Here is a 12,236-nt window from a genome sequence, read left to right on the forward strand (position 1 = left end):
GTGTTTGCCAAGCCGGGGACCGGGCCCAGGGGAGCAGGGGAGCTGGCACCTCGCGCCGAGCAGGGCCAGTGGCCGCCCCGCGGGGCTCGCAGCCCGCGCGCAGGACGAGAAGTCAGGCATGCACAAAGAAAGAGAAACAGAAAAAAACTGGCAGCAGTCAGCAGCCCCAGCACAACAGCTGCAGAGCTTCCACGCTCAGGCCGATGCTTTTTACTTCCTCCTTTTGACACCACGTTCTTCTGAGCTAGCTCATCCCGGTTCTGCTGACAGCCCCTTTCTGCGGCCCAGCGCCGCACAGCCTCCGGCGTGACGTGACCCCTGCCGAAGAACGCTTTCAGCTACACGTTGGGGACGGCTACGCAGCCGCTCTGCTGCCGCGGCCACCTGCAGCACCTCAGGTTTACCTCGGACTAAGCGGCATTAACAAGCAAAAAGCGAGAATGTCGCTGTCTGAATCCAGTCGGCGATGTCGACTTCCAGCCCGCAGAGCGGATCCGAGCCCCACGCCCGCTGGTGCACGCGGGACACTGCAGAGACCCGGGCTTGCTCACCCTGAGCTTTTTAACCTTGGCTGTGCAAGCTTCATTTCCTGAGATAACTGTAACATTTATCTGCCTGAATTTCCCCCCTACCCGAGTTAACACGCAGGTAAAAATAGCCCAGGCACGTAAGGACAAAGTCAATATTGGTTATTGCTCTGCTGCCTGCTCTAGCAGACCAAAACAAGGCCCAGGGGGAGGGGAGGGCACTGGGAGGAACGCAGGCACGGGGAGGGAAGGAGCAAAGCGCAATTAAAGAAACAAGCGGCCTAGGAACATAGCCGCGGCCAGAAAAGACAACATACTTTTGCTTCTAATAATATTGAATCAAAGAAGACACTTCAGTTCCTTTGTTGCTACTACTGGTCACAGAGAGGCCGCATTCTTCCCCTGATCCTTACATAAACCCACCAACATCTGTAGATTTCCCGTGAAAAGGAGGTAACAAACAGTCAGAGCGAACCCCCAGCCCATAAAAGATAATTAAGAACAGAACTGCCTCACCCTATAAATAGGGCTGCGAGTGAACGACTGCTCCTCTGAACTGCAGCTCCGTATTTGACTGCCTGGATGGAGAGCGACATCGCTCCTTAACGCAGCCTATTAACTCTGCTCTCCTCAATTAGCTTGCCAATAACCTCCCGTCTCACCAACAACAGGACCTCCCACAGGTACTCCTCCCTGCAAAGTTCTCCCCAGCTGCCAACACTCGGCTCCTGCTTTGCTCTCCACTCCCTGACCTCAACTGTTTTTCCTGTGTCATTTACACCCAAGTTTCCCTGTTATTCTTGTCATTCTACTATTGTTTCAGCAACATTTACTCTAACGAGACTCTCTTCTACTTCTTGGCATTCCAGTTCACCCATTTTTATGGCTGAGCTTATTAGGCTGCTCTGGCTGCTGCCCTTCAGGCACTGACACTTCAGACTCCAAGCCACTGTGTTAAGAAAACACACTACTTGATTATGCATGTGAAGTCATTCTCCCTAACGTATAATCTGCAGCTTTTACACTTACACTTCTACAGACCTCGTTACCAGAAGCAGAGAGCAAGAAAGCTCGTCCTCCCTCTCCCCAAACACAGCACCTTCGGTTGCTGAAGTTCTGCAGCACTAACGCGCCTCAGGAAAGAGCAGCACTTTTGGTTTCTCTTTGACACCTCAGCTGACAGCCAATAAAAGCAAGGAGCAGGCATGGAAGGAAGGGTTCCTTCCAGCGGGCACGGAAAACACGGCCAGCTGCGGCCGGGCTGGCTCCCACCGAAGAGGAGGAGAAGCCCATCCATCGAGCTGGTTCCACCTCGAGCTCAGGACGGCGCTACCTGGGGACAGCGAGGACCCAGCTCATCCCAGCTGACTCCTGACCAGCAAGCCCTGAGCCGGGGGAGACCCCGAAGCACCGCCTGTCCCCAGCAGGGCACCCCCTGCTCTTTACCGTTTCCTCACAAGGAAGCCCGGCGACAGGGGCTGCGACACCGCTGACAGCAGCCTGTGGCGTCCTACGGGCGACTCAAAGCCCACGGTCTGAGGGTGCTCGAATATTACTAGAGCTACGAGATGTCGCTTTGGAGATAGCTCGCTTTATTGTCCATCTCAATATGCCAGTCTCCGATTTCTGAACTATGAACTTAAAACTTCAACCCGCCCCTCCTACGACGGCATTATGGTTCCATCGAGCACTGTGCTCCGAACGAGGGCGCTTCGGGGCTCCCTGCCACCCCCGAACAAACGCTCCGTGCACGGCAGCTGCCTCCCCGTGGGCTGAAGCGGGCAGGAACCCCCCAGAACCTCAAATCTGCCTTCTGCCCACCTGCCCGACCCCACTCTGCCACAACCTGAGCTCCTCCCAGGAGCCTGCTGCCACACCACAACTTTTACACCACTTCTAGACAGGACGCTGTCCCCGGATTTGCAACATAACACCCAGAACGTGCCAAAGTCACCAGAAACATCTGCACGACAAACAGAAGAAAATCAAAGTACGTTTCCGATTTCTAACAATTTTGTTCTTATCCAACCCTCGGTCATCTTCTGAGCAGACGTTTACTGGGATCGCTCGAAGCAGTGCAGATCGTTTTACGTTCCTACTGCACGGTCCAAAATTTAACTTTGCTTACCATGATATCACCAGCGGTTGCTATGGAAATTGCTATACTACCATGCACTAGGTTTTTTTTTAAACCACTGAAATATTTTGGCAGGCTGTTTGCCTCTGAGTGTCAGAATAATAAGGAAAATCATAAATGTTTATTCTCCCATCATCCCTAAAACAGTGCTTTATTAAAAAGCAAAACCTGCTGGTAGGCAGCTACACGTTTGGCTCCAAGCGCAGCCCTGGACAGGACCGAAATAGCAACTTTCTCCTTCTTCTTTGGAGAGAAAATAAATTACATTATGAAAAAGGCCTCGGCTTTTAAAATTACTATTTCTGACAGGGAGATCAAGAGCCGAAAAGCACCTCGGGCCCTTCCAAGTTCTCTGCGTCTGTTTTTCACTTCCTAGTTGTTGGTTGTTTTTTTTTTTTGGTGGTGCTGGTTTTTTTCTTGTTTTTCTTTTTTTTTTTTTTTTTTTTGAAGCGCTGCAAAACAAGGCCCCGGGTTTCCGAAGGGAGCCCCGGCGCGACCTGCGGGGCAGCGGCCCTCCTGCGGGACCCCGCTCCGGGACGGCGGCACCGGGGGGGGGGGGGGGGGGCGCGGGGCTCCCCCCGGCCCCGCAGCAGCCCCCAGCCCCACAGTTGCCCCCCCCGGCCCCGCAGTTGCCCCCCCGGGCCCCGCTTTGCTCGGCCCCGGTCCCGGGTGCGCGGCCGCGGGCAGGGTCGGCGGGGAGGGCTCCGGCCCGGGCCCGCAGCGGGGCAGCTCCGGGGGGGCCCCGGGGGGAGGAAGGGGAGCGACACGGCGAAGCGGAGGCGGCGGCGCAGGCCCCGGCGCCCCGTGACAGGATCCCGGCGGCGGCGCGGGGCCGGGCGGGGGTCGCGGCGGAGGAGGGCGGGCGGGCGGCAGGCCGCGCACCGCCCCCGCCGGGCCCAGCGGCCCGGGCCCTCCGCGGGAGCCGCCGAGAAGGCGGCGGAGGGGGGGGGGGGGGGGGGCGCGGCCCGGCCCCCGGTGTCGGCCCCGGCGGCGGTGACAGCTCGGCGGCGGCGCGGGCGGCGGGCCCGGCCGCGGGTCTCACCTGCTGGGGTCCGGCCCTGCCGTCCAGCCCCGCGGCGAGGCCGCTGTCGCGCTGCCTGGCTGCGAGGGCCCGCGGCCCGGCGGGCATGGGCCGCGTCCGAGGCGGGGCGCGGCGGCCGGGGCTGCGCTGACAGCGGGCGGCGGGCGGCGGGCGCGGGCGCTACGGCGGCCTCCAAAATGGCGGCGGCCCCGCTGCTGCCCAGCGCCGCGCGGGGGGGCGGGAGGGCGGGGGCGGGGGGCGGGGCCGCGAGGAGAGGGGCGGGGAGGGAGGGGCCGCGAGGGGGGGCGGGGCCGCGAGGGGGGGCGGGGAGGGGGGAGGGAGGGGGGCGAAGGGGGGGGGCACGGCCTGAGGGGGGGGTGAGGATGGGGGGGGGGGGCACAGCATGAGGGAGGCGTGAGGGGATGCGAGGGGTCGTGGCCTGAGGGGGTGTGAGGGGATTGGGGGGGTCACGGCATGATGGGGGGGGGCACGGGGTGAGGGGGGTGTGAGGGAATGGGGGGGCACGGGGTGAGGGTATGGGGGGGTCACGGCAAGATGGGGGGGCACGGGGTGAGAGGGGGCGTGAGGGGATGGGGGGGTCACGGCACGATGGGGGGGTCACGGCATCATGGGGGACACGGGGTGAGGGGGGAGTAAGGGGATGGGGGGGCACGGGGTGAGGGTATGGGGGGGGAACAGGGTGAGCGGATGGGGGTGGTCATGGCCTGAGTGAAGCATGAGGGTATGGGGGGGTCACAGCATGATGGGGGGGTCACAGCATGATGGGGGGCATAGGGCCAGGGGTGCCTGAGGGGGGTGTGAGGAGATTGGGGGGGTCACAGCCTGATGGGGGGGCACGGGGTGAGGGGGGTGTGAGGGTATGGGGGGGAATGGGGTGAGGGGATGGGGGGTCATGGCCTGAGGGAAGCATGAGGGTATGGGGGGGGGTCACGGCATGATGGGGGGTCACAGTATGATGGGGGGCATAGGGCCAGGGGTGCCTGAGGGGGGTGTGAGGGGACTGGGGGGGTCACAGTCTGTTGGGGGGAGTCACGGTCTCGGGGGGGGGGGTGAAGATGGGGGAGCACGGCCTGATGGGGGGGGGTGAGGAGATTGGGGGGGTCACAGCCTGGGGGAGGGGGCATGGGGTGAGGGAGGTGTGAAGGGATGGGGGGGCACGGGGTGAGGGGACGGGGGGAGTCATGGCATGAGAGCAATGTGAGGGTATGGGGGGGGCGTCATGGCATGATGGGGGGTCACATCATGATGGGGGACATAAGGGGCCAGGGGTACCTGAGGGGGGTGTGAGGGGACTGGGGGGGTCACAGCCTGACCAGGGCAGTCACAGCCTCGGGGGGTGTGAAGATGGAGGGGGGGGGTCACAGCCTGATGGGGGGAGCACAGCCTGAGGCGGGTATGAGTGGATGGAGGGGTCACGGCATGAGGGGGGGCATAAGGGTCTGGGGGCTCCTGAGGGGGACATGAGGGGGTTGGGGGGGGCATGAGGGGCCGGGGGGGTCATGAGGGGAAGGGGACAGGGCCCGGTGGTTTGGTCCTGGCCCTGCAGACACTGCGGGGAAGGGGGACAGGGCCCAGGGGAAGGGGAATGGGGCCGGGGGAAGCCCCATCGCTGCTGGCAGTGACAGCGGGGACAGGCCCCGGGGCCTCGGGGCATGCAGGCTGGGGGCTTTGGGTTGGCACCGAGGGGGCCACTGTGGGGCAGCTCAGGCCTTTGGGGTGGCAGCTGCCGTTGGGGTGGAGGAGGGCAGTGCCTGGGGACTGTCGCCTTTGTGGTGGCGTTTAATGCCAGGGGACAGCGAGAGAGAGCCCCTGGGTGGGCACAGCTCGAGCACGGGGAGGCAGAAGCCGAGCTGCGAGCACCAGCTGGGGCCCTGCTGGGGTCACTGGGAAGGGGGGACGACGGAGGCGGCTGTCACGGTGTGAGGCTGGGGGGAACGGAGGGTGCGAGGGTGGGAGCGGGAGGGGGACGAAAAGGGAAGATCCGAGAGATGGAACAAAGCAGTGCTGGGCAGAAAGGTACCTCTGAGTCACGCTGCCGTGCTGGATTAAGTAGGCTTCGCTGCTGCCTTGCCCGGATTTGTCTTAGTATGCTAATAAACTGTTTTCTCCCTGCCAACATCACACAGGAACCGAACAGGAACTGATTAAATTCTTAATTCCAAAGTAAATTCTTGCCATTAGGTGTACCACTACGTCTTGTCTTCTCTGCCAGTCTTACTTCGGCCCTCGGCCTGCCACTATTAATGCGCATGCTTAAGATATAACGCATTCGCGCTTCCTCCAGGACCTGCGGACGGACCTACGGTGGAAAACCCTGCTGAGAGCGTCACGGTGGCAACCAGGCCCCGCTGGACGGAACCGCTCACAGGGGAAGATGGGGTGCCAACAAGGCAGGTGAGAGATATGCTTTAAAACCACCCGGTTTGCACCATAGGTTTGCTTTTTTTTCCCTGCAGAAATACCATAAAAAATCTCAACCGTAACTGAGAATACCAAATTGGCAGCGTTTCTCATTTATGCCTGCTTTTCTCATCGTAAGGGCTTGAAGGCAAAGGCTCCAAGACTGTTAACAGCAGCCAGTATGGTAATTAACACTTTGTTGGCCATTAACAAGGGAAAAAAAAATATTAGTACAACTGCTTAAGTTTCATGTCTCCATTTTGTCTATTGGAGGGTAATGAGCTTATAAAGCACTTTTTATGGCATATTGTGGCTTCTGGGGACAGAGCAATGGCAATCCAAGAAAATTCTTGAATCTTCCAGCCGTGCCCGGAGGGTTTTCACTTGCTGTCTCCCCACTCAGAGCCGGAGGGCCAGGGCTGGAGACCCTGCCTGCCCCAGCTGATTTCTAGAATATAGGTCCTGGAACAGCTTCCTTCTTTTCTCCTCCAAATCTATGAAATACACTAAAATACTGCTTAACTACACAGGCTTGGCAGCGAGGATGGACTCGGGCTGCCAGCTCGCCTCTCCCAACCCGGAATGCAGGCAGGCACAGGAACTGAGAGCGCTACTGAAGCCAGCAAAATGGCCCGCGGGACCGAGACCCTGGGTGTTTTACAAGGCCAGCTATATTCTACTGCAAACAACCGCCGGTTTCTTCTGTGGCTACTCGTGCTGACATGCAGGTGCTGAATACTGGTATGACCTCTTTCCTGTTCAAACAGATACAAAAATCATGTCTGTCCGCTTGTGCACATATGAAAATTTGGCAATTTTAAGTTTCACATCCTTCACTGTCATTAAAATCCACACCAGGATATAAATAATTAAAAATATTATCGTGTCACTCTCCTCTTAGCAATGTCTCAGCTTTCCTAAACAGGAAGGAGCCGATGATCTGGTGTCCTCGCTCCAACGGTGTTAGCATTTCCAGACAATTGTTTATTGAAATTCATGCTGCCCATATTCAGTCCAACATGTACTTGAATGATCTTGTGATTAGTCAGTGTCCAATCCAGCAAAAATATATTCAGAAAAGGAGTGTCTCTTTCACAGTTTTATAGGAAAAAATCCTAAGGATCTTTACCATTTTTTATTAAACTAGAACAGTAATTTCACCAGGTTACAAAAGCGTGAATTCACTTTTAAATCCTAAGGCCTGTGAATAAGAAAAAGAAACAGCTTTGCTGTTTACGTAGTGTTTTATATCCGCCTGGTTTCACCACTGACCATTTCACATAGAATGAAGAGAAAGAAAGAGCAAGGTACAACAGTGCCAGCTCTGCTTAAATTAACAGTAACTCAAGCAATGGGATGCAGCCGCTATTCTGGCCAGTGACCTCAGCTCTCCCTGTCTTAGAGAAAGATTAAGAAGCTGAATCTGTCTGCCATTGCGCTATGTCAAAGTCTCATGGAAGAGTAGCTCAGCTGTAAGCTCTCTGAGATAGCAAAGTTGTCCTGGTGCCAATTTGTATGTCATTTGGCATTCTGTTGACGCTAACAATAATGGATACAGACCATTTCTAAACAATCCGAATTGTGTAAGCACACAACAAACAGAACTCATTCTAGCAGGTGGCCAAGTAAGCACTCTACGGGTACAAGAATTCATCCCACTGGCCCCAACGAGGACCATCGGTCGCTGTCGCTTCATTGCCTGCACTGCTGCAGAACTGCACCTGGAGCCACGGCCGCAGGCTCTGCCACCATGTCCTGTCCTGGCGGTTAGCCCTGCCTTCGTCGGGCTCGCACCTCAAGTATTAGCATGCGTAATTGCACTTTCGTCCCGTATGCAAATTTCTAGTCATTGGACAAGTCTGGTGAATACTGCCTCACTTTTTTTTTACTACGCATTGAGCATATATTTCACATCTGTACAAAATCAGCTAAAACTATGTTGTTAGCTTTCACCTCTAAACTTGAAAAGCTGCCACTGTTTAACTCAAATAACTGATTTGCACATCAAGCAGCCAGGACATATTAAACGTTGTTTTGTTGTGTGACTTGCTGTACTACTGGATAGCATGGCTTGTTTGTTTCTTTGTTTGAAGCACTGAACCTTGTTGTAAGTGAGTTTTATTTGGGACTTTGAGGCTTAATGAAAAAGTGTAAAAGACACGGAATTTTTGTTAGAAATCCAAAGATCATGGCCACAAAGACTTTGGCAGATTATGGATACTTTTGTCTTCAGACCCACAGCGCAGTGAGTATTATGGGCTTCAGACCCTCAGCACAGTTCACCAGTCTGGAACCGCAGGATGAGCCTGAGCCTCGCTGACGATTCACACCTGGAGCACGATTCCGCACGCATTTTGCTAGGATGCTGCACAACCAGCAACAGGAGGTCGATGATCAGGAATGCTGAGCTCCGTTCCTGGCTGTGAAAGGAAGTGTGATCTAGTGGTTAGAACAGACATTGTATCAGGATTGCCAAGCTACAGTTCTGACAGGAATTCTGAGAAACACTGAAGGGAGGAGGGGAGAAGTCTTAGTTATGTTCTGCTGGAGTCATAAGTTCTTTTCCTAAACATAATTTGTGTGTTAGGCTTTCCAAACACCGAGAATTATATCTGGCTGCCTTTTGGGGCAAGTTATAAGGCCTTGTTCAAATAACAAAGCTCTGAAGTGCACAGAATATAAACAGCAATCAGAAGTGAGACTGGCGAGCTAACATTTCTTGGCTTACAGCATATTGCACGTTCCTCTAGTCTGCAGGGTATTTATGTTTCTTCTTTTGTCTGGGGAATATTATCCTGACTGGCAATGCAAGAGAAAAGGCAGACAAATTGAAGCAGAATGCAAAATATCCTGCAAAATCTGGTAGGCCGGTGCTCCTGAGAGCTCTGATGCAAAAGATAATTATAGATGAAAGTGTAGCAACCGCTGTGGTTAAGGTTGCGAAATGTTCTATTTACTCAGGTTGCTTAGGAGCCGTGCAAAAACTACATGCTGGCTCTGTGCAGCACAATATCTCCAGCGAGGCCAGAGCTTCGGGGAGGATCAGATCTGCAGTGTTCTCAAGTTCTGCAGAACCTTTATTGCCCAAATATGGTCCAGGAGCATATAGGTGCTTAAAAGGCTAGAAATTATGGGCCTGTGATTAGATGTTTCATAGAGACCGAAGGCTCAAAAGGCCCAGCCCTCAAAGGCTGAATAGATCAAATTTTGCTGAGAAAATACCACTTTGTAGCTTTCTCTGCAGAAGTCCTGAGGAGCACAGGACCAGCACTCTCCCTACTCCTTGCAAAGGGCTACAGAGCCAGATACACATCGTTGTTTTAAGTCTTCTGCGTTTTTGTTTCAAGTCAAGCTGAGGAAATTCATTGTAAAAGCTCCGTGTTTAGACAACAGAAAGCCTAAAGTATTCTGGGGCACGTCCTCAGCTTGTGTAAATTGTCATGAGATATCAAAGTCAAGATCAAATGCTAGGCCTTCCCTCAGATATCCTGTGCGTGCTATGACACAGCAGCTACACATGTGGTCATAAACTGTTTTCCAAACAATAACATAATGCAATGCAGTAATACTGTGGTTAGGCTAATGATGTGGTAGGACCATCACATATTGTGCTAACCAGCATCATCCTATTGTTGCTTTTTTTTCCTTGCACTTCTTTGATTACCTTGACGTGCTGCTTCTTCATGCTTAAACCCTATAATCTCTCTGTCCAGTTTGCATTGCACCTTGCTAAATGTAGCTATGGCCCATTATTCGGGTACAGAGGTGCTAAACGAACACAAAAAATGGATTTTTATATTAACTGTTAGTAATATTTATTATAGGCTCTCAGCATACTATATCTAACGAACATGTGTTCTGATATGCTGCATTACTTGTTTGATATTAGTGTTATGTATATCATAAAATCCTAGAATAATTAAGGTTGGAAAAGACCTCCAAGATCATCTGGTCAAACCATCCCCCTACCACCTATATCACCCACTAAACCATGTCCCCAAGCACCACGTCCAACCTCTCTTTGAACACCCCCAGGGACGGTGACTCCATCACCTCCCTGGGCAACCCGTCCCAGTGCCTGACTGCTCTTTCTGAGAAGAAATGTCTCCTCATTTCCAACCTGAACCTCCCCTGGCACAACTTGAGGCCATTCCCTCTAGTCCTATCACTGGTTACCTGTGAGAAGAGGCCGGCCCCAGCTCCCCACACCTCCCTTTCAGGTAGTTGCAGAGAGCAATGAGGTCTCCCCTGAGCCGCCTCTTCTCCAGCCCAAACACCCCCAGTCCTCTCAGCCGCTCCTCATAGAACTTGTGTTCCAGGCCCTTCACCAGCTTCGTAGCCCTAAAGTGTAGCGTAATGTAGTCCTCTAACTGTCACAATACATACGCAAGGCGTACAAGCTCATTCGTCTTCCTACTGTTGAGGACTTCCCTGATCAGCCAATTTCATTCGCACAATCATATGAAGTGTTGGTGAGGTCTCCACAGAAGTCCAGCATAACAGCCACGTCTATTTAGGTCCTACTTACAATCTCAGAAAATCCTAATATATTTTTCTTCCTTGCTAAACATGGAGAATAAATTACCAAAGAAAAGCAGAGACAAAACAACCTTACAGATGATTCTTGCCAGAAAAGAGGCATGATGAGAATACAAAAAATAAAAATAAAAATAAAAATAAAAATAAAAATAAAAATAAAAAAGCTGGTATAAAAAATACTGGACATTTTTTGGCCTGTTGTCCTTTGTCCTATAACAAAAATCACCTTTGATCTTATTACCAAGAGGTCCTATATAGCTGACTTCACTGCAGCTGCACACACATTACTCCTGCCTTGCCAAGTATAAAAAAATTTACTGTGAATAAAAATGGTAATGAAAGTATTTATAACATCTGAGAAGTGTAAAAACAATAGCTGAAAGACTTAAATTAACATTGAAAGACACACCTTTAATCCAAACAGGAATCAATAAGAGGCACCGAGCCAGGACAGACCCAAGATCTCTAGTCATCTCTTCATAGCTGGAATTAGCAACAGTTGTATTGCAAGACAAGCAGGTATTGGAATCCTAAAACGAGTTATGAATTTATGTGTATACTGGACACAACCAAAAGAAAGGACACAAATTCATCTGCATGGGCAAGAGGATATCCCCCGCTTTCTTCAAAGGTGTGGTGAATAGGCCAGGTTCTCCTCTGAAACCACGTAAATCTGAAAATTCCATTTTTTTTTTACAGAATTACCCAATGTACCTCTTGGTCATGATGCAGTTTGTCAAGAAAGCAGCCAGAAATGCACACATCTTTTTCCAAAAATTAAACAAAAGCCCAGTAAAGAGGCTTTACTGTCAAGCACACACGGATCATGTTAGGACTGAGGTTACTGCTACCTAGGTTGGATATTAGGTTATATACCATAGGATATTACCTTTAGGTTGGGTATTAGGAAGAACTTCCTTACTGAAAGGGTTGTTAGGCATTGGAACGGGCTGCCCAGGGAAGTGGTTGAGTCCCCATCCCTGGAGGTCTTTAAAAGACGTTTAGATGTAGAGCTTAGTGATGTGGTTTAGTGCAGGACTTGTTAGTGTTAGGTCAGAGGTTGGACTCGGTGACCTTGGAGGTCTCTTCCAACCTAGACGATTCTGTGATTCTGTGATCCTGAGATACTGAGGGAAGAGCACGCCAGCTCCTCGGACAGCAGCTCCTCCAGCACGTAGCCCAGCAGACGAACCTCTCGGGGGGCACCCGGTGTGCGGGTGGGATGCTCGGAGGACGGGTTGATATGAGGCAGCCCGAGGCCCTGCTCCTCCTACACCTCCCTTCGGAGCAGCCCTCGCGCTTATCAGCTCCCTGCCCGGCACAGGCAGAGCAGTAGCCTAGCAATAAATAAACAAACAACAAAAAGCGAGCAGGTTTTAGCCACCCCCTCAGGAAACCTGCCACGGAGCCGTTATTCACTGCCGCTGCTTTACCAGCCCCTAGAAGTCACCCTCCTCCCGCCCCACGCACTAACGCGGCGTGGAGAAGCGCCGTGCCCTGAGCCCAAGCGACCCCCGCTGCGGCCCGGGCTCCGGGGACCGTTCCCCCCCGCTCCGAGCCGGCCGCCCCCGGCCTCCCTGCGCGGCCTTGC

The 12,236-nt window shown here is 53.3% G+C and overlaps 1 protein-coding gene and 2 long non-coding RNA genes across 6 annotated transcripts in view; 1 reads left to right on the forward strand and 2 right to left on the reverse strand.

The window, feature by feature from the left end:
• PPP6R2 (protein phosphatase 6 regulatory subunit 2) overlaps nt 1–3,916 on the reverse strand; it is a 98,338-nt gene extending 94,422 nt beyond the window's left edge. Inside the window, exon 1 of one of the 3 annotated variants that reach the window (XM_035569277.2) lies at nt 3,707–3,916. The gene's annotated coding sequence lies outside the window, so the exon portion shown is untranslated. The remainder of the gene's footprint in view (nt 1–3,706) is intronic. The other 2 variants (XM_035569278.2, XM_035569279.2) reach the window with 2 other exon arrangements.
• Nucleotides 3,917–5,928: 2,012 nt separating this feature from the next.
• On the forward strand, nt 5,929–8,143 carry LOC118259620 (uncharacterized). Of its 2 annotated transcripts, none has more exons than XR_004782065.2 (4): nt 5,929–6,100; nt 6,246–6,290; nt 6,637–6,847; nt 7,721–8,143. It is a non-coding gene; the product is annotated as an uncharacterized LOC118259620 (long non-coding RNA). The 2 variants fall into 2 exon arrangements; XR_004782066.2 differs by having other exon boundaries at nt 7,724–8,143.
• Nucleotides 8,144–8,374: 231 nt separating this feature from the next.
• Nucleotides 8,375–12,005, reverse strand: LOC126913129 (uncharacterized). Its single transcript, XR_007707697.1, has 3 exons — nt 11,720–12,005; nt 11,055–11,175; nt 8,375–8,526 (listed from the first exon to the last, which is right to left on the reverse strand). It is a non-coding gene; the product is annotated as an uncharacterized LOC126913129 (long non-coding RNA).
• Between the last annotated feature and the right edge of the window lie 231 nt (nt 12,006–12,236).

This window comes from Cygnus atratus, chromosome 1, assembly GCF_013377495.2.
Source record: "Cygnus atratus isolate AKBS03 ecotype Queensland, Australia chromosome 1, CAtr_DNAZoo_HiC_assembly, whole genome shotgun sequence".
Lineage (NCBI taxonomy): Eukaryota > Metazoa > Chordata > Aves > Anseriformes > Anatidae > Cygnus > Cygnus atratus.